The following is a 22,187-nucleotide window of genomic DNA, read 5'->3' on the forward strand; positions in this document are numbered from 1 at the left end:
GTGGTTAAGCATCCCATGCCCAATCTCTAATACTAGAATAAAAATTAATAAGTAAGCATGCTGTAGCCTTTAATACTAATGAGATCAATACTATAGCATCTGAAACTAATATAATACTTGCCCTGTGTCAATTAATACTGATATGATATCCACAATATGATCTCTAAAGCTAACATAATACTTCTCCTCTGGACTTTAATATTACTGTGATATTCTACAAGAGCATATAGAAGTAAATAATAGGGGCACTTTTACCTGTAATGGATGGACTGTCCTTATTGTAGCATCTGAGACTAGAATATTAGCTGTCCTATGGCCTTTAATATTAATATAATATTTCATGTTATAGAATCTAATAGTAATATATTAGCTGCCCTATGACCTTTAAATGTTAATGTAATATCCATATTTATCATCTAAAATTAATATAATGGCTGCCCTGTGGCCTTTAATACTAACATGATATCCTTACTATACCATCTAAATATAACAAAATAACTTCCCCTTGGTCTTTAATATTAATGTAATACCAGTACTTCAGCATCAAAACCTAACACAATAGCTTTCCTGTACCTTCTTTACTAATAAAATATACAAAGTACAGCATCTGCCCTGTGGCTTTTACTACTAATATATATAGTATAGCCTATAAAACTGACATGATAGTTGTTCTGTGACCTTTGATACTCATATCTAAATATAATAGTTGTGCTACAGCCATTTATATTTATGTAATATTTGTATTATGGCATCTAAACCTAATATACTGCTGCATGAGTCTTTAATACTATCACAATATCCATATGATAGTATCTAATATTAATATAATAGTGGCCTTGTAGCTGTAAATATTAATATCCATGCTATATCATTCAAAACTAATATAATTACTGTCTTGTGGTCTTTTGTAGTAAAATGATATCTGTACTATAGCATCTCAAGTTAATATGATAATTACACTGTGGCATTTAATACTAGTTATATCACCTTAAACATAAAATACGGGCTGGGGATGTGGCCCAAGTGGTAACGTGCTCTCCTAACATGCATGAGACACTGGGTTCAATTCTCAGCACCACATAAAAATAAAATAAAGATATTGTGTCCACCTAAAACTAAAAACTAAAAAATAATAAAAAAACATATAATACATGCCCTGTGGCCTTTAATGTAGTGTAATATGCATCCTATAACATCTAAAACTAATATAAAATGTGTCCTGAATTCTTTAATGTAATATACATATTAAAGCATTTTAAAGTAATGTAATATGTGTCCTGTGGCCTTTATTACTAAAATGAGATCCATTTTTAGCATCAATTCTAATATAATAGATCCTTTGAGGCCTTAAACACTAATATGATATCCATACTACAGCTCTAAAGCTAATGTTATAGCTGGTCTTGGCACTTAACATCGATGTAATATTAATACTATAATCCGTTAAACTCATATAATAGTGGTTATGTGGCATTTATTGTTAATATGATATCCATAATGTAGCATCTAAAATGAATATAATAGCTGCACTGCAGCATTTAATATAGTATCCACATGATTTCACTTAAAACTGATATAATTACTGCCCTGTTAAAATAGAGTTTCTTCCTTCTAATGGCAGAGGGGTCTGCACAAGCTCCAGCCCTCTGCAGCTGAGAAGTGTTGCAGCTCTAATGATGAGCCATACCCTCCAGTAACACAGCAGACCCCAGCAGCTCACTGTTAGTTTCTTCTTCTTTCTGAGTTTTTGTCTTGTGAATTTGAAGAATAAAATCCACAGATCAGGATGTATGAGTGTGAGAATAGGATTTGTTCACATGAGCATAGAAACAGGACTCCCCACAGTATGAGCAGTGCAAGAGGAGCCCTGAAAAGGGTTGCCATCTGATTGTGCCAGTCTAGGTTTATACAGCACTTGGGTCCACACTATTGGTCCAAACTTATGCTAATCAGCATTTGAAAAAAGTACCAATGCTGTTGGTCCAAACATTATGCTAATTAGGGTTTGGAAATGCACTAACACTATTTGTTAGCGCTGAATTTCATTCAGGTTTGTCCTACTTCCTTTATCTCCCTGCTCCTCTGGAATGACAGGTCAGTGTCATCTTGGGATGGCAGGTCAGTGCACCATGGCCTGCTTGTGGCAGTGATCCACCCCACCTCAGACCCCCAATGCCAGCTTGGCAGACTCTTTGAGGCTGTGGCCCATGCTTGGCACCTGTGTTCCAGCCCGCCCAGGTTGTTGTTTCTCTGCTTTGCTCTGCTGCTTGGCTGCTGCTTCTCAACAGAGACCAGTGCGCCAGCTGCATAGCTTGGCAGCTGGGAAGCTGTGTTGCTGGCCTGTAACACTAATAGGATATCTGTACTGTACCATACACACTTAATATAGCAATTGCTCTGCAGCCTTAAATATTAATATAATATCAATGTTGTGGCCTTCAAATCTGAAATAACAATGGCCCTGAGGCTGTTTAATTCTAATATGATATCCAAATTATAGCATCTAAAACTAAAATAATATTTGGCTTGTGGTCTCTATACTAATAAGATATTTATGCTATGTGATCTAAAATTAATATAATAGCTACCCTGTGGCCTTTAATATTATTATAATATTCATACTATAGCATCTAAAAGTAATTTAATAATTGCCTTGTGACCTTTTTTTCTTAATGTAAAATCATACCAACACATCTTAAACTGATATACTAGCTGCCTTTTGGCTTTTAATTCTAATCTGATATACATATTATGGCACCTAAAATTAATAACATATGTCCCCTGTGGCCTTTGATATTTATATAATATCCATACTCTGGCCTCAAATCCTAATATAATAGTTTAAAATATTCATACTGTGACCTCTAAAATATAAGAGTAGTCCCTGTGGTCTTTATTACTGATATGATATTTATGTTAGAGCATGGAAATGTGATAATAGATGTGATCTTTAATATTAATATGATTTCTAGACTATAGAATTGAAAATTGGTATCAGAGCTGCACTGAGGTATTTAATACTAATATGATGATATCCATAGTACATATTTAAAACTAATATAATGTTGCTCTGTGGTCTTAATATCAATATGACATCCCTACTGTGTACTCTAAGACTAGTGTAATAGCTTCCCTGTATCCTTTATTACTAATATAATATCCATCCTATAGCATCTAAAAGAATAGCTGCCCTGTAGCCATTTATATTAATATAATAGCCAAAATATTACATCTCAAACTGATATAATATTTGTCCTATGGCCTTTAATAATAAAACTAATCTAAAACTAATATAATGTATGCCCTGTGCCCTTTAATATTGACATGTAATTTGTATTATGGCATCCAACACTAATATAATGGTTGCCCTGTGGCATTTATAATTGATATAATATCAGTAATATAGATTCTAGCCAAGTGCAGTGGTGTATGCCTCTAATCCCAGCAACTCAGGAGGCTGAGGCAGGAGAATCATGAGTTCAAGCCAGCCACAGCAACTTAGTGAGGCACTTAGCAACTCAGCAAGACCTCATTTCTAAATAAAATATAAAAAAGAGCTGGGGATGTTGCTCAGTGGTTAGGTACCCCTGGATTCAATTCAATCCCTGGTACAAATATATATATATATTTTTTTTTCCTAAAACTAATGTAATAGATGCTGTATGGCCTTTAATTTTAATACAATACCATATTATTGCACCTGACACTAATATAATAGCTGATGTGTGATGTTTAACTAACATGACATCCATATTGATAGCATTGAAAACTGATATATTAATTCCCTGTGGCTTTTAATATTAATATAACATTATTAGTATAACATCTAATACTAATACAATAGCTGCCCTATGGCATTTAATATTACTATGATATCATACTATAGCTTCTAAAACTAAAATAATAGCTGAACTTTGTTTGGCCTTCATTACTGATGTAATATACATGCCATTTTACATTAATTCAGTAACTACCCTATGACCTTCAGTGTTAATTTAATAATAACTATACTATAGTGTCTAACACTAGTATAAAGCTTCCCTTTAACCCAAACATAATATCTATATTATAATGTGTAAAACTAATACTTCTGGCCTTTAATACTAATATGATTCCATACTGTACTATCTAATAATAATATAATAGATGTTCTGTGGTGTTAATACTCAAAATCTATAGTTTTGTATCTTAAAACTAATAACTTCCCTGTGGTCTTTAACAGTAACATAATATCCATAGTGTATTTCTGATACTCATGTAATAGCTATCCTGTGTTCTTGAACATTACTATAATATCCATATTATTGCATCTGAGACAGCTGACTGTGGACTTCATTTCTAATATAATAGTCATCTATATCATCTAAAATTAATACAATAGCAGCCCTGTGCCTTTACTAGTAATACTTATCTAAAACTAATGTAATAGGTGCCCTATGACCTTAAATATTAATGTGATATCCATGCTAGAGCCTCTGAAACTGATATAATAGTTGCCTTGTGGCCTTTAAAATTCATATCAATACTGTAGCTTCTAAAACTAAAAAAAATATAATAGCTGCAGTCTGGTGACTATAATTAATATATTCCCTATATTATAGATTCTAAAACTAATACAGTTTGTGCCCTGTAGCCTTAAACACTACTATAATATCCATACTGTACAATCTACAACTAATATGATATTGCTTTGAGGATTTTAATTTTAATATAATATCCATACTATAGCATCTAAAACAAATATAATAGCTGCCCTATGACATTTAATACTAACATGCTATCCATACAGTAGCAAAAAGAAAACTGATATATTAATGTCCTGTGTCTTTTATACTGATGTAACATCTTTAATATAGCATCTAATACTAATGTAATAACTGTCCTGTGGCCTTTAATATTAATATGATGTAGATATTATAGTAACAAAAATTAATATAACTGCCTGTTATTATTAAAACAATATCCCTACTGTGGCGTATAAAACAGGCCTCTCAACTCCCATGTTTTCCTTCACCAATTGTTCTAATTTCCTGTATATTCCTCTACCACCTCCTTTCTCATCTCCCTGTGTATTGTATTAACAATATCTATCCTGAAGGCTCTAACATTAATATAATATCCTTAGTGTAGCCTCCAGAACCAATGTATTTGCTTTAATTTCACTTTTCATGCTAACATGATATCCACATATAGCATCTAAAACTAATACAATAGCTGAATTTTGGCCTTTAAAACTATTATAATATCCATAGCATGATATATTTTTTAAATTTATTTTTTAGTTGTAGTTGGACAAAATACCTTTATTTTATTTATTTATTTTTATGTGGTGCTGAGGATTGAACCCAGGGCCTCACACGTGCTAGGCAAGTGTTCTACCACTGAGCCACAATTCTAGCCCCATAGCATGGGATATCTTAAATAAATAGGTGCCTTTAATACTAATGAGATCTCAAAACTATAGCATCTGAAACTAATATAATACTTGCCCTGGGACAATTAAAACTAATATGATATTTATAATATAGCATTCAAATAAAACAGAATAGCCAGCCAGTGGACCTTAATGTTATTGTGACATCCATAGACAACATCTAAAATTAATATTTTAATAATCTAAAACTGTGTATTTTAATATTAAATGCTATGGCATATATATATATATATATATATATATATATATATATATATATATATATATATATTCATTCTATGACCTTTAGTACTATTGTGATATTCACATTGTACCACCTAATATTAATATAATAGCTGCCATGTGGCTTTATATTAATAGGATATCTATCTTATGGCATGTAAAACTAATAAATAACTGCCACTTGGCTATCAATATAATATTATACTACAGTACACAAATTATAGAATTGTAAATTATAGCACTGTAATGCCCTGTCACTTTTATTACTAATATAATGTCCAAAATATAACATCTAAAACTGATGTAATACTTATCCTATGGCCTCTAATGTAACAAAATATTCATAACATAGCATCTAAAATTAGTACTTTAGTTGCCTTGTGACCTTTGATATTAATTTAATAGCCATATAAGAGCATCTAAAATAAACATAGTAACTTCTCTGTGGCCTTTAATATTTCTGTAATATCCATGCTATGGCACTTAAATAACATAATAGCTGCCCTGTTGCATTTAACATTAATATAATATCCAAGTTATATTGTCCAAAATTAATATGACAACTCCCTGTAGCTTTTTATAGTAAAATGATATTCATACTACAGCATCTCAAGCTAATATAAAAACTGCAATGTGGCCTTGAATGCTAATGTAATATTCATAATATAGTACCTTAACTAATAAAGTGAGGCTTTCTAGGGTCTTTAATCATCTTTAATATTAATGTAATGTCCATACATTAGCAAATAAAAATAATAAGAATATTCCCTGTTGCCTTTAACCTAATGTAATATTTATATTATGTATCTTTAAAAATTTTTTTGGTTGTCAGTGGACCTTTACTTTATCTATTTATATGCAGTGCTGAGAATCAAACCTAATGCCTCACACATGCTAGGCAAGCACTATACACCTGAGTTACAACCCCAGCCCCTGCATCTTTTTTTAATTGCAAAAACAATTATTTTATATATCACTGGCCATAAATTTTTGTAATTAGTTATTACATAAATGATGCCTAGTGCCATTATTCTGCCCACAATCCACTTGTGCATTTATAAACACAATTTTCATGATTTACATAAGCACATCTATCAGTGAAGATGTTACAGTGAGGTGCAATGTAACAACCATAATCTGATGCTTTGCAGGTAGCAATGCAGGAGAAAATTATTTGTAACCATCTTTCACTTCAATGACTTTATATAAAAATCAATACTTTAGAATTAAACTCTAAGTCTCCAAAGGAGATTTTCAAATGTACATATAGAAATGGTTACAGAGAGCAAGATTTATAAGAAACATGTTCACGTGTCCACATCCTATTGTAACTGCTGTACCATTTTTTTTCCAACTTCTTTCCTTTGCCTGCAAGAGGGGCTCAGATAGGATGGAAGTTTTGCTTGACTTCTTTAATGTCCTGAACTTTCTGTAGCTCTTTTTTTTTTCAATATGTTCATTATAAATTTAGCTTGGCGTTTCTGTTTGATCTCCTCAACTCTCTTCATTGCATTAATAGTTTTATTCCGTAGTTCTTGCTGGCATTTGACAGGTTCATTTCTACATTTTTCAAATTCAAATGAATTATCCACTGTAAGCTCTTGACCAGCTGCTTTCCTGAATGCTTTAGTCCACCTGGCCTTGTGAGGATTATGCTTCATTTTAAAGTTCTTAGTACATTGGATTTACAGAATCTGAATACCTTGCAATAATTGAAGGTGAACACGATGCCATGGACAGGGTAGGTGGACCCTGAACAGAAATAACACTTCTTGATATGCATGTTGAGCCTTGTGGGACCCCACCAACCAGGCCATGAGCTGGGGAAGAAGTGATGTCATATTATTACATCTTAAAACTAATGTAATATATGCCCTTGGCCTCCAATAGTATTACAATATTTAAACATGCCATCTAAAACTAATATAAAAGCTGACTTGTGGCCTCTAACACTAATATTATATCCATAGCACTCCATCTGAAACTAATATAACAGCTGCCCTGTGGCAATGAATACTAATGTGATATCCATACTATAGTATTCAAAACTTAAATAATAGCTTCTCTGTGGCCTTTAACATTAATATCATGCCATAGTATCTAACACTAATATAATAGCAGCCCTGTGACATTAAATACTAAGATGATGTTAATACTATAGCATCCAAAACCAGTATAATACTTGCATGGTGGTCTTTAATACTACTTTAATATCCATACTATAGCAACTAAAGCTAATATAATCGGTGTTCTGTGTATTTAATATTAATATAATATTAATAATGTGGCCCTGAAACATAAATAACAACTGCCTTGTGCCCTTTTATTCTAATATAATATCCTACTACATCTTGTAAAATTAATATAAGAGCTGCCATGTAGGCCTTGAATACTAATATGATATTTATACTATACCTTGTAAATGCCCCCTCACCCTGCTTCATTACACTTCAGCTGTTCCTGGGACAGTATCCCATCCCCAGAAGCAACATCTGCCTCAGAGACCACTGTCCCTGTCAAGAACACCCTGTCAAGGACTGAAATCCCTTCTTCTTTGTCTTAGATAAGGTAAAGGTGGTAGAGGAGCTGGGAGTGGGGATTGGAATTGTTCCCACTTACCAGCATGTGCCCCATAGAAGCCATCTGAATGCTCAGAGCCTGTTTTAATATCATTAACAGGATATAAAGATGTCCCAGTACAAGACTGGTGTGACACTCAGGTGCAATATTCACAATGACTGTGGGAAAAGTAGCTTGATTGTATCAGGTCAAAATCACATTCAGGCAAACCAGGATCTCTCCAACCTGCTCCAGAAGAATGCATTACAAGAATAGAGCAGATGTGGCCAACCAGCCCTGGATGGAGGAATGAGGCCTACCTTCAAATGTCATCCATACTGAAACCATCTTCTCAAGGTCAGCCAGGCTGAAGCCTAGCCCCTTCTCAAGATCAAAATCAGAGAAACAAAATTATGTGGTGAACATTATGGTTAGGGTGGGTATTATGGGTGGAGTTGAGCCTGAGCAAATTTGTGGTCTGGAGTGTGGTCAGATGTTGAGTACAGAGTAGGTAGGGGTTGTTTACAGAATAGATGTTAAACAAAAGCACATGGTTTGTGGGCTTATATTTAGGGTTTCTAGGGTGAGGTAAAAGCTAGGAGATAGGAAGTAGTGTTTCAGAGTTATGAATAGGTAAGAGGGGTCAGAATAAGGGTCAAACCAAGAATTCCTTAGAATTCAGCATCCCTGGGAGACTATGCTTCATACTGTGTTAACATTGACCACCACTTCTTATGACCCACTCTGTGACCCTACACCACTTATCAATTCCTGTGTAGCCCTGTATCACATCCCATATGGCTTCTAGTGTGCCCTCCACTGTCTGCTTTTACTTACCCTGTGTAGCTCTCAACCTTCTCCTCTTATCTCCTCCTGTGTAACACTCCACCAGCACCTTTCATCTCTACCTGTGTAACACTCCATCACCTCCTCTCACAGCTTTCTGTGTAGCCCTCCATCTTCTCCTCTCATCTCACCATTTAGCCCTCCACCACTTCCTTTTATCCTCTCCTATGTACTCTCTTGTCACCTCCTCTCAAGGGCTCATGTGTAGCCCTTGACCATGTCCTCTCACAGCTTCTTTGTAGCACTCCACCATCTCTTCTCATCTCATCCTCTGTAGCCCTCCACCAACACCTCTCAACTCCTGTGTTTTCCTTTACCAACTGCTCTCATCTCCTGTATATCCCTCTACCACCTCCTTTCTCAGCCCCTTATGTAACCCTTGACAATAATCTCTTACAGGTTACTGTGTAGCCCTTCACCACTTCCTCTCATGACAAAACTGTCCCTCCCAAGGATGCTCAGCCAGCTTCAACTCAACTGTGTTCCTGAGACTCTGACCTATTCTAGAAGTTGTTAAGGATTCTCCATGTCTTCTAATGACTTGTCCATGTAATTGGCTTTTTAGGTATTTCCTTTATATTTAATTCTTTAAATTCTAAAACCCAGATTCTTCAACAAACTTTGATTTTCTTCATTTGTGTTCTATTGTATTCAAAAGGCCAACTGCTTACTTCTTCAGGGTTGATTCTTAGTACTTTCCTCAGATAATGTAAAGACTACTTTTGTAAGTCTATATGGCTTTTGTTCAAGTATTCAGAAATGTCACTTACTTACTATATTGTTGTCACCTTTTGCCAACTTAGTGTTCACCTAAGTGTTCTCTCTAGTGTTTCTCTCTCTCTCTCTCTCTCTCTCTCTCTCTCTCTCTCTCTCTCTCTCTCTCTCTCTCTCTCATCCCTTGGCTGTCCCTAAACTTCATTAGTGTTTGATGTTTACCAGGAGAACTGGGGACCACCTCTGTACTCTGCCAATCAGGTGTTCAACTCCTCCTTCACATTGAGCAGTGGAGTTTTTGACCTTAGCTGGTGCTTTCCAGAACTGTCATGGTGGCCATCCTATTTAGGGGGCTTCATCTACAAGTCAGTCTCATGTTAATGTGGGCACTAGGGTTAATTGCTGGTCAGAAGTTAACTTAGTGTGACTGCACTACTAAAAGAATCTTCTGTAGGGCACCCCCTCTTCCACAGAAAATCTTAACTAAGTTTCTCCAGAAATCTTCACCATAATTGATTTTAGGACTATAAACATGAGTCTCTATCTACAAGAGATTTCACTGTATATCTAAAACATGTAATAGCTGACCTTTGGTCTCTAATTCTAATATAGTATGCACACTATAGCATTTAATACTAATATAATAACTGCTTTTTGGTCTTTTACAGTAATATTATATCCATAGCAAAACATTCCAATCTAATATAGTAGCTATCTCATAGCCTTTCATACTAATGTAACATACATACTGTCTCATCTAATAGATCTCCTGTGTTCTTTAATATTAATGTAATATCAATATATAGCATCTTAAACTAATTCATGTACCTTTGCCTCTAATACTTAATGATATTCATACTATAGCACCTAGTGCTAATATAATAGCTGACCTGTGCTTTGTAATTCAAATGTGGTCTCTGTACTATAGCCTCTAAAATTAATATAATAACTGTACTGTGGCCTTTAATTGTAACAAAAATCCATAATACAGCATCAGAAACTGATATTATAGTGGCATTATGGCCTTACATACTAATGTAATATCCATACTGTGGACTCTAAAACTAATATAATAGCTTCCTGTGGCCTTCAATACTAACCTGTTATGCTCTCTGGTACTTAAAATGTTATAATAGTTGCCCTGTGGTCTTTAATACTAATGATATCCATAATATAGCATTTAAACCTAATAAAATAGGTAAACTGTGATCTTTAATAATAACATAATATCCATAATTTAGCATCTAAAACTAATATAATACGTGCCTTGTGTCCTTTTAAATTTTTTTTAGTTGTAGGTGGACATAATACCTTTATTTTATTTATTTACATATTTATTTCTATATGGTGCTGAGGATCAAACCCAGTGCCTCACACATGCTAGGCAAGCACTCTACACCAAGCCACAACCCCAGCCTGCCCTGTGGCCTTTTAAAAATATTTTTTAAAGTTATACATGGACACAATACCTGTATTTAATTATTTATTTTAATGTGGTACTGAGGATCAAATCCATTGCCTTATGCATGCCAGGCAAGTGTTCTACCACTGAGTCACAATCCCAGCCCCTGCCCCATGGCCTTTAATATTAATATGATATAAAAATTATGGTCCCTGAAATTAATATAAAAGTTGTCCTGTGGCCTTCCAATACAGATATTATATCTATCCTATGGCTTCCTTCTGTCTTTTTATATTAATATAATAACCTTGTGATAGCATGAAATCTAATATAATAGCTTCCCTATAGATTTCACTATTAATATGTCATCCATATTATGACCTCTAAATCTAATATGATAGCTGTCCTGTGGCCTTTGTTACTGATATGATCTCCATATTTATGGCATGGAAAACTGATAAAATAGCTGCTCTATGACATTTACTATTAATATGATTTTCATATTATAGCATCAAAAACAGATATTAGAAGCATTAGATGCTTTTAATACTAATATGATATCTAAACTGTAGTATCTAAAATGAATATAGTAGCTGGGCTGTGGCCTTAAAACTAATGTGATATCCATATTATGGCGTCTAAAACTAATACAATAGCTCTCCTTAGCTTTTAATACTAATATGATATCTATGTTATGGCCTCTAAAACCAATATAATAGACATGACATTTAATATGAATGTGATACCTTTTCTGCAGGCTGTAAAACCAATATAATAACTCTCTGGTGGATTTTAATATTTAATATACGTGATATAGAATCTAAAAGGGATAAACAGATGCTCTGTGGCCTTTAATATTAGCATGATATTTATATTATAGTACATTAATCTAGTAAAATATCTGCTTTGAAGCCATTAAACTAATGATATTCATGCTATACTATTGAAATTAATATACCAATTGCCATGTTGACTTTAATACTAATATGTTATGCATACTTAAACATCTAAAAGTGACATAATTGTTGACCTGGGCATTTAATACTAATATGATATCCATGCTAGAACATCTAAAACTGATATAATGGCTTCCCCGAGATCTTTAAAACTAATAAAATATCCATCCTAATATAAGAGCTGCCCTGTGGCCTTTAATAATATAATATATAATACTAATATGATATTCATATTATGTCATCTTAAACTGATAAAATATCTGCCCTGTGACCTTTAATATTAATATAGTATCATACTGTAGCATCTGAATTAATGTAATGGCTGTACTGTGGTTTCAATACTAAATAATATACATACTGCAGCACCTAAAACAAATAGTTGCCATGATGCCTTTAATACTGATATGATATCATATTAGTATAACATCTAAAACTGCTTAGTGTAGCATCTAAAACTGATATAATAGCTGCCCTGTAGCCTTGAATACAAATAAGATATGCACACTCTATTATCTAAAATGGATATAATATGTCCCCTGTGGTCTTAATACTAATATAATAGCTGATCTGAAGCAATTGGTACTAGTGTGATTACCTGTTTGGCATCTAAAACTGATAAGATAGCTGTCCTATGGCTATTAATATTAATAAATTCTCCATAATGTAGCATCTAAACCTGATATAGTAGCTGCCAATACTATTATGATATTCAGAATACTATCTAAAACTAATATAGTATCTAATACTAATGTAACAACTAAACTTTTTCCTTTAATAGTAATGTAGTATATTTACTGTAGCATCTTACACTACTGTAAAAACTTTCCTTGTGGTATTTAGTATTAATATATGCATACTGTGGCTGCAGAATAGGTTAGTATAGCTCTCATATAGACTTTCATATTAGTATAATATCCATACTACAGCATCTACATTAATATAATAGCTGCTCTGTGGCTTCAATATTGAAGTAATATCTATACTATAGTAAGTACAACTAATATAATAACTGTACTGAGGGTTTAATTCTATTACTAATATAATAACTTCCCAGTAACCTCTAATGTTAATAATATATCCAAACTATAGCATCCAAAATTAATATAATAGCTACCCTGTAGTCTTTTATACTAAATTAATAACCATGCTATAGCATCTCAAGCTAATATAATATCTACTCTGTGGCTTAATGTAGTAGCCATATGATTGCATCTAAAACTGATATTATAGCTTCCCTGTATCCTTTAATACCAATACGACATCCTTAGTATAGCATCTTAAATTGATATAATAGCTACTCTGTGGCCTTTAATATAATATCCATATAATATGATATCTATAATATAGCATTTAAAATGGATATAATATCATCCCTATGGCCTTTAGCCTTAAATTTAATAAAATCTCTATACTATGTCATCTAAAGTAATATAATAGCTGCCCTGTGGACATTGATACTATTATGATATCCATACTATAGCATCTAAAGTTAACATAATTTAACAAAATGCCTGTAGTTCTGGGATTTAATAAAGTAATATGATATCCAAACTACACTATCTAAAATGAGTATAATAGCTTAATACTAATAGGATTTACATAGTATAGCATATAGAACTAATAAAATAACTAAAGTTTTGGCTTTAATATATTTTTTGGTAATAGGAATTGAAACTAGGGGCATTTAACCCCATCCCCAGCCCTTTTTAATTTTTTTTTTGAATTTATTTTGACACAGGGTCTTGATAAATTACTTGGGGACTCACTAAGTGGCTGAGGCTGGTCTTGAACTTGTAATCCCCCTGCCTCAGCTTCCCAACTCACTGGAATTACAGGCATGTGCCACTGCCTGGCTGGGCTTTAATACTAATATGGTGTGCATAGTACAGCACCTATACTAAGTACTATAGGAGCTGCCTGTGACACTATTATTAGTATTATAGCTACACTTTGGCCTCTTAATGTAATATTATAGCTCTCCTGTAGCCTTTCATATTAATACTATATCCACATATAGCATCTAATATACTAGCTGCCCTATGGCCTTTAATAATATCAACACTGTATCTCCTAAAATTGAAGTGATAGTTTCCCTGTGGCCTTTTAATACTATATAAAATCCATACTACAACATCTAAAATGAATAAAATACCTGCTCTGTGACCTTCAATTCTTTTATGATATCCACACTATAGCATTTAAAACTAATAAAATAGCAGTCCTATGGCCTATAGTTCTGATGTAGTATCCACACTTTATCATTGTAAATAATATAACAGTTGCATATTGTCTTTAATACCAACATCATATCCATAGTATAAACTCTAAAACTACTACTTGGCTTCCCTGTGACCTTTAATACTAATATAATATCTATACTATAACATATGAAAGAAACATAATGCATGACCTGTGGGTTTTAATATTGATGTAATATCCATCTTATTGCATCTTAAGCTAATATAATAACTGCCCTGCGGTTTTCATATTATTATGGTATCCATAGAACAGTACATGTAAAATTAACATACTAGCTTCCCTTTGGCCTTTAATGTTAATATTCATGCTCTAGCTTCCAAAACTATTAAAATACCTGCATTGTAGCCTTTATAATAAAATGATATCCATTAATCAATAAAATAAAATAATGGCATTTCAAGTTATTATAATAATTTAATACTAATGCAATATCTGTATTGTTACTTCTAAAAGTGATATAATTCCTGCTCCATGGGCTTCAATACTAGTATTGAATATGATATCCATACTAGAACATCAAAAACTGACAAAGTGGCTGCCCTGTGTCCTTTAAGACTAATATAGCATTTAAAATGGATATGACAGCTTCTCTGTGGCCTCTGATATGAATATGATGTCCATAATATAGGATCTAAAATTGATCTAGGGCCAGGTGCAGTGACACATGCCTATAATCCCAGTGGCTCAGGAGGCTGAGACAGGAGGATTGTGAGTTCAAAGCCAGCCTCAGCAAAAGTGAGGTGCTAAGTAACTCAGTGAGACCCTATCTCTAACTAAAATATAAAATAGGGCAGGGGATGTAGCTCAGTAGTCGAGTTCTCCTGAGTTCAATTTTTGATATCAAAAAAAATTAAAAAATAAAAAATAAAACTGATATAGTATTTGTCCTGTGGCCTTCACAGCTAATATGATATCTATATTGTTGCATCTAAAAGTAACATAATAGCTGCCCTGTTGTGATTAATACTATTATTATGTGCCAATGTCTTGGCTGGGCACAGAATCACGAGCCACCACACACCTTGTAGATTCAAACAGCAATTCTTTATTCCCGAACTCACACCGGCCTTCAACAAACACGTTCTGTGGAAATCCCAGTTCTGCTGCCACCCAATTCACCTCCACCATGAGGCTTCTTTTCCAATACTTTTTGAATCTCACGAGAACTCAATAGGAACTCAAGCAGCAGGAATGCCCTATTCCCAGCAGCAATAATCTTCAACATCGAACTTCCCTAAAACCCATATTGTCTTAAACTGGGAACACCTTAAACTTGTCTTAAACCGGGAACACCCTAAACCCAAGGAGCGGGATACTTCCTCAAACCTGCAGGATACACCCTAATCCTGGATCCACCCTGGTCCTTGAGCAGGGTCACCTTTCTCAAACACCCAAGCAAGGTCAACAGCGAAATTCCAAGGCAAGTCCATTTAACATGGGGTACGCTGGCAAGGAAATTTCGATGCGTCATTCCTACTTGGCAGTGGCCCTCAGCAATTATGTCTATCCTATAGTATCAAAAACTGATATGGCTACTCTGTGGCCTTTTGTATCAAATGTTAAACATAATATTGCATTGAAAACTGATATAATAGCTGCTCTGTGGTTTTTGGTTCTAATGTGATATCCATATATAGAAGGGGTCCCCGCAGGCCTGGGGCAGGCAGCTGGCAAGCTGTGGACACTCCCACAGAGGTGAGTGCTGGCCCAGGTGACCACTCTCCTGGCTGACCGTCTGTTCAGGCAGGCACAGAGACTGCGCAGCCAGGGTGGGCAGGAGGGACACTTCAGTGAGGACCTGGCACCCCACCCCCTGGCCTGGGGCAGCGCGGGCGTCCACTGTCTTACAAATTTCCTCTCCAGCCCTCTGTGTGGCACAAACCAGCACCACATAGACAGTGGACACCAGTGCTTTCCAATGTAGACAAGGCAAAGCCCAGTTGCCTCCTGGACTCCCAGCCCCTGAGCAGACAGTGGTGGTCAGCAGGAGGACGCCCACTTCCTGGGCCCCTGCTTGGCCTCCCCAAGGTCCCCGCCTGGCCCCTCAGCACCCTGTATCAGGGGCTGCACCTGAGACCAGGTCTCTCCCTCTTCCCAGGCCAGCCGCCCCTCTCCAGGACTGACCACTCGGCCGGGACCAACTCCACACAGGACTCACTCCCAGATGGAGGTTCGAGTCCCAGGTCAGCCCTTCCTGGTCACAGCACTGCCCACCCCTGCCCACAGGACAAGCTGCACTCTGCCACCATGACCACAGGGACCCCAGGACAGAGACTCCCGGCGCCGTCTGCACCTGCAGGCCACCTGTGTGGGGACCTCCAGGAGCTCTGTGCTGAGCCCTCTGGAGTCGGGGACTCAAAGTTCTTCATCACTCTTAGCATGTGTATGTGGGAGGGCAGCGTGGAGCCCCCTGTGGAGGGACAGTGTGCAGGGGCCTCACACGGTTATGCAGGGAGTTCCCATTCCACCAGCACCTCCAGACTAGGTATGTCCCTGAAGACCCAGAAACAAAATGCTGGAATGAAAACTTGTGTGTGAACATTCACAGCAGCACCATGCACAAGGGTCAGAAGGGAGAAGTGACCCAAGTGTCCACTGAGGAGGAATGGGGGAACAGGACGGGTCCATCAACATGGTGGAATATTACTCAGCCCTGAAAAAGAATGCAGCTCTGACACGTGCTGCAAGTGGGACAGACTTTGAGACATGGGGCTCAGTGAGAGAAGCCGATACAGAGGGTCACTCAGTGTGGACTCCGTTGTCAGGTCCTATCCACAGCAGGCCATCCAGACACAGGCAGTGGGCAGGTGCCAGGGCTGGGCCGGGGACTGGGTCACTGCTGGAGTGCGAGTGCCTTTCAGGGGTAAATAGGCTGTTTTGGAAGTAAAGGCACTGGGCGCCCAGTGCTGTGAAGGCACCTGATGTCTGGCTCTATCCCTAGCAGATGAACTTGTGCACGTCCAGCACAGCTACAGCCCATGCTCAGGATCCTGCTCTCAGTGACCCAGCACCAAGTGGAGGCAGAGAGGCCAACCTCAGAGATACCAGTGTGGCCACATGTTCTGCAGAGTGCAGGTGATCCGTGGGGACCTTGGAGAACACATGGGGGCATTACAAGCTGAAGCTGGGTGACACTGGACATAGCATGGGGCAGTCCCTGGGGGGACCACATCCCAGGGCAGCAGCTGCAGAGATGACATTGAGGTGGCCACATTTATTGTCAGCTGTTAACAGCGGTCAGGCGGGAGCACCCCGCCAGAGCTGAGCCTGGCCCGACCCAAGGACGGAGGCCTGGTGTGAGCTGCATTGGAAGGTGGGGTTCCTCAGCCTGTGAAGGAGGAGGAGCCCCGTGGAGATGGAGGCAGAGACTGGACTGAGGGGCCACCAGCCAGGGCCACCTGGAGAGCAGAAGCTGGGAGATGCAGGAGGAGCCTCCCTAGAGCCTGTGCAGGGAGCTCAGCCTGGGACCCTGGTCCAGCCTCCACCCTCCAGGGTGGGACAGTACAAGGTCCTGTGGTTTTCAACGCTGGTTTGTGGTCATTTTCTACATCAGCCCCAGTGTTCCCTACACTGGCCAAGTGCTGAGCGGCCATCCTGGCACTCCCGCCATCTGCACAGGTCACCCTGTAGCTGGACAAGCATGTGGTGCTGCCTTCCCACTCCTGGACCCTGAACACCATAGCACAGAGCACCCCATGGCCCCTCCTTGACTGACTGCCCTGTGAGGGTCCATGCGGATCACCCTGCCTCCGTCAATGCAGGCCACCCAGTGTCCCTGTGGTGTCCATGCACAGCCCATCTGGAATTCCTTGCTCTGGCTCCAGCTGGCACACCAGCCATGGGTTTGCTGCAGCAGGACAGAGGCACGTGGCCCCTCACAGCCCAGACCAGGAGGTCATGTTGCATGGCCTCAACCATGGGAGGGAGTTACAGACCTGGTGGTGCATCTGGGACCCCAGGAGGGGACTCGGGAGGATGTGGGGGGACTGGCCACAAAGGCTCCCCCCCGGGGAGGGTGTGGGGGGCTGGCCACGGGAGGCCCCACCCAGGGAGGGCTTGTGGTGCTGGCCACGGAGGCCCCTACTCCAGGGAGGACGTGTGGGGGTCTGGCCATGGAGGACCCCACCTGGGGAGAGTGTGGGTGGCTGGCCATAGAGGCTCCTACCCCAGGGAGGGTATGGGTGGCTGGCCAAGGAGGCCCATACCTGAGGGAGGGTGTGGGGAACTGGCCATGGAGGCCTTAGCCTGGGGAGCGTGTGGGGGACTGGCCAGGGAGGCCCCTACCCAGGCCTCCTGTCTGCACGTTGTAGTCATAGGCCCGCACAGAGTAGACCAGGCTGTCCACATGGTAGAGAGTGAGGTGGTCCAGGGACCAGTCCAGCCCATTGGGATGCCCAGCTGATCCAGCTGTCTGATCACAGAGCGGTCAGCATAGAGTGTATACAGGGAGCCCTGCCCCGGCTCCCACACTCCTGGAGCGGACACCTCTGGCATGGTGCCTGAAGAGAGTGGAAGGTCAGTGGGCAGCACCCCAACCTGCCTTGTCCACCCCACACAGACCTGCTGGGCAGAGAGCTGTGGTCACCCTCATCTGTGAATGAGCCTCTGTGCTGGGCGAAGGGGGGACCCCAGAGATGTTCCACCTGGGAAGAGGCCTGCTCAGGCAGAGGTGCAGGGCCCTCAGCTGCACGTGAATGGCCTCTGGCCAGCAGCCCTGGCCGCTGCTCCACCCTGGCGGCTTCGACCCTCCCAGGGTCCTCTCTGGGCAGGGACCCAGGAAGAATTACATGAAAGCCGTGGGCTTTGGAGCGGGAGGGAATCTGTGGGCTGCCCAGCACCTGCATAACCTCGGGTGCTGCTTGCCATCAGCCTGGGGAGAGCTCCTGAGGTCCCCAAAAAGCCGGCACCTGCCATGCTGACAGACTCTCCAGGTGGCCTGGGCCACCTTCGGCAAACTGGGCCACAGCCAGTCCTTTCAGCAGCTCACCTGCCTCAAACCTCCCAGTGGGGTCGACCTTCCCATCATTGAACCTGTTGTGGGGCTTGTCATGGTCCAGCCAGGCCGCCCACTCCACCTGTCCCATCTCCCAGTCCAGGAGGCCAAGGCAGGTACCAGAAGCCACCATGTAGCTGCCCTCTCTGCACAGAGCCACACAGCCACCAGGGTCTCCTGGGAGGACAGAGGATACAGGACAGCAGGGTGGCCCAGCTGCTGCTTCTCCAGGAGACAGTGCCACCCCACCCATGGGGCTTCTGCTGGGAGGCACCATCAGGGCACAGAGCACGTCTCAGCACAGGACCAGTCCTGCTGGGCCTGCGTGGACCACTTCTCTGCGCCCCCCTCCCCACATCGGCCACCACAGGGCCTCTAGATGGGACTGGAGGCTGCTGAGCCTGCCTACAGGGCCACCAGGACTGCAGAAATGGAGAGCGCTGGCGTCTCCTCACATCAGTGCCAGTGTGAGAGCCGCGGGTGCCCCTGAGCCCTCGGGTAGGACCGCTGGACCTGGGGCAGGCTCCACAGGAGCATACCTTAGGCCAGACACAGACTTGGGGCCAGCCCTGATCTGCAAGGGGGACAGTGGCACCTGCCCTTGGGCAGGGTGAGGGTGAGTGGAGGACGCTCCGAGTGCTGCTTCTGCTCCTCAGAAGGCCCACAGGGGTCATCAGCCACACAGGTGTGCAAGCCCCACAGACACACAGGTAACTCTCAGGTGTGTGAGCCCATAGGGGTCATCAGCCACACAGGTGTGTGAGCCTACAGGGGTCGTCAGCCACATAGGTGTGCAAGCCCCACAGACACAGATACCACCCAGGTGTGTGGGTCCACGCACACACATGAGCCTGGAAAAAGCACAGTCACCCCCACCCTGGCTCCTGAGTCAGGACAGGTGCGTGTGTGGCACAACCCGGGGTCAGAGCCAGGCGAAGGCTCCACACAGCCACCAGGAGGATGTCAGCATTTCCAGGACTTTGTCTGGAGGACAGCTAGCCCATCTTTGGTCCATCCTGTACACCAGGACTTCCCACCCCCACAGTCTGTCCTGTGCCCAGGGTGTGACAGCCCACACTCCAGGGGCTCCAGAGCAGGCAGACAGGTGCTGAGCAAGCAGGTGCCCCGGCTGGGCCCCTGCAACCCTCAGGCCACGAGTGATGCTGGACACCTATGACAAAGGTACCAAGAAGCCCTAGGACCTCAGGGGACACGGGCCATGGGCAGGCAGGACAGCTACATAGCTAAACGAGCCCCAGGACCTCAGGGGAATGGGCCCCTGGGCACATAGGATGGTCTCACAGCTCCCTCCCCAGGAACAACTGGAGCTCCAGGGGACCCACACTTCCTCAGGACCACGTTCTGCAGCCCCCAGACCCACTTCCTCTGGCCCTCCATCTGCAGCCCCATCCCCACTTCCTCTGGCCCTCCGTCTGCAGCCCCAGACCCACTTCCTCTGGCCCTACATCTGCAGCCCCAGACCCACTTCCTCTGGCCCTACATCTGCAGCCCCAGACCCACTTCCTCTGGCCCTCCGTCTGCAGCCCCAGACCCACTTCCTCTGGCCCTCCGTCTGCAGCCCCATCCCCACTACCTCTGGCCCTCCGTCTGCAGCCCCATCCCCACTTCCTCTGGCCCTCTGTCTGCAGACCCCAGGCCCACCATCTGCAGCCCTCAGGCCTACTTCCTTTGACCCACCATCTGCAGCCGCCAGGCCCACTTCCTCAGGTCCACTGTCTGCTGGTCCCAGACCTACTTCCTCAGGCCCACTGTCTGCATCCCTCAGGCCCACTTACTCTGGCCCAATGTCTCCAGCCCCCAGACCCACACTTACTGTGGCCCACAGTGTGTAGCCCCAGGCCCACCATCTGCAGCCCCCAGATCCACTTACTCAGGCCCACAGTCTGCAGCCCCCAGGCCCACTTCCTCTGATCCACCATCTGCAGCCCTCAGATCCACTTACTCTGGCCCAACGTCTCCAGCCCCCAGACCCACACTTACTGTGGCCCACAGTGTGTAGCCCCAGGCCCACTTCCTCAGGCCTACCATCTGCAGCCCCCAGGTCCACTTATTCAGGCCTATGGCCTACACCTCCCCAGAGTTGGGTTCCACCGGCACACAGTCCTGGCGTTGATGTCCACATACACCAGCTGCCTGGTCTCCTCTTCCCACACGGGACACTCCCCCATCCTGTACCTCTCCCTGATAACTGCCTCAATCCTGGGGGACGCCATGGCCTGGGAGGACGACAGGGCTGTGAGTGCCCTGTTCCCTGTCCCATTCTCCTGGTCATCAGGTGAGGGCTGCTGGACTGTGCAGGCTGGGCGCTCCCAGATGTGTGACACATCCTGTGGTCTCAAGGACAGCCTCTTCTGCTCATGAAGCCTCACCCAGGCAGACATGGCGACGCAGAGAAGGACCCAGCCAAGCCCGTGCCCCTCCTGGCTCCTCTGCCACCTGGCACTCTGCATGACCCAAGATATCGACAGAACATGCAGGTGCCCTGTCACTTGAAAAGGCACTCCCTGGCAAGGTTCCAGGAGTCCCTGTGCCCTTTCCTTCTGGTGGCACAGTGTGCCCACCACTTTTCCACCTTCCAGGACCCCCAGCTACAGCCTGGGAAGCAGGGGCTGCTAAGCTGAGCCACTGTCCAGGTGGGCCCGGATCAGAGGCTGGGGTGGGGTGCGATCTGCAGGTGGCTGGCTCCGGAGCACACACCCTGGCCTCTCTGCCCAGGAGACCTCTCCCCCCAGAAGGGCTCACTTCGCAATGCTCCTGTTAATTGGGTTGCTGTGCCATGCC

General features: G+C 41.7%; 2 pseudogenes across 2 annotated transcripts in view; both read right to left on the bottom strand.

Annotated features, from left to right (window-relative positions):
* The window catches only part of LOC308648323 (regucalcin-like), a 254,205-nt pseudogene extending 232,586 nt beyond the window's left edge, over window positions 1-21,619 (bottom strand). Inside the window, exons 1-4 of the transcript in view lie at window positions 21,475-21,619; window positions 19,380-19,562; window positions 18,677-18,891; window positions 18,104-18,239 (exon numbers count right to left, since the gene is read on the bottom strand). The product of the transcript in view is annotated as a regucalcin-like (transcript). The remainder of the gene's footprint in view (window positions 1-18,103; window positions 18,240-18,676; window positions 18,892-19,379; window positions 19,563-21,474) is intronic.
* Window positions 6,979-7,439, bottom strand: LOC308647815 (putative ribosome biogenesis protein RLP24; annotated as a pseudogene). Its single transcript has one exon. The product of its transcript is annotated as a putative ribosome biogenesis protein RLP24 (transcript).
* Window positions 21,620-22,187: the final 568 nt, after the last annotated feature.

The sequence above is a fragment of the Spermophilus citellus genome (genome assembly GCF_964194105.1).
Source record: "Spermophilus citellus genome assembly, chromosome: 4".
In the NCBI taxonomy this organism is placed as follows: Eukaryota; Metazoa; Chordata; class Mammalia; order Rodentia; family Sciuridae; genus Spermophilus; species Spermophilus citellus.